Below are 676 nucleotides of genomic sequence, written 5' to 3' on the forward strand. Positions count from 1 at the left end.
TTCCTTCCTTCCTTCCTTCCTTCCTTCCTTCCTTCCTTCCTTCCCTCCCTCCCTCCCTCCCTCCCTGCCTTCCTGCGTATTTGTGATGTCAGATCTACGGCTTGAGTCTGGAACTGACAGCAGCTGCTAGGATTTTCTTCCCGACATGCAGAACCGTCATGAGTTGTCAGCCTGGTTCTGTTGGAGTTCCTTCCCGGCTGCTGGAGGGCAGTTGTCACATGCCAACTGTCTGTGACACTGCACTGCCACGACAACAGCACTCATGTTTAAAGTCTGAAGGATATTTGCTGTCACTGTGATTTTCCCCTCTGAAGCAGCGACACAAAACCATTCAGTGTGAGAACATGATGGACTCCATATAGATGAGTTATAATGTTTCCTCACTTATGGCCTCCCAGTGGGTCAGACAACCTCAGAGGAGCTGAAATTGTGTATTGAAATATCATATTTTCAAATTCCATATTTCAAAATAATGTATTTCTTTGATATGTTATTTTAAACGTTATTTTCTTGTGTTTGTGGATTTATCTCCTTTTTCTTAATGTGAGCATCTTCTCCAGACCCAACATTGGTTGTATTCCCATTACAACTGTCTGGAAGTCTTTGTAATTATTCTGCTAAAGTCAAAAGAACACAATTTCACAATTGTGATGCTTCCATTAAATAGTTAAATAGT

This window comes from Poecilia reticulata, linkage group LG23, assembly GCF_000633615.1.
Source record: "Poecilia reticulata strain Guanapo linkage group LG23, Guppy_female_1.0+MT, whole genome shotgun sequence".
Lineage (NCBI taxonomy): Eukaryota > Metazoa > Chordata > Actinopteri > Cyprinodontiformes > Poeciliidae > Poecilia > Poecilia reticulata.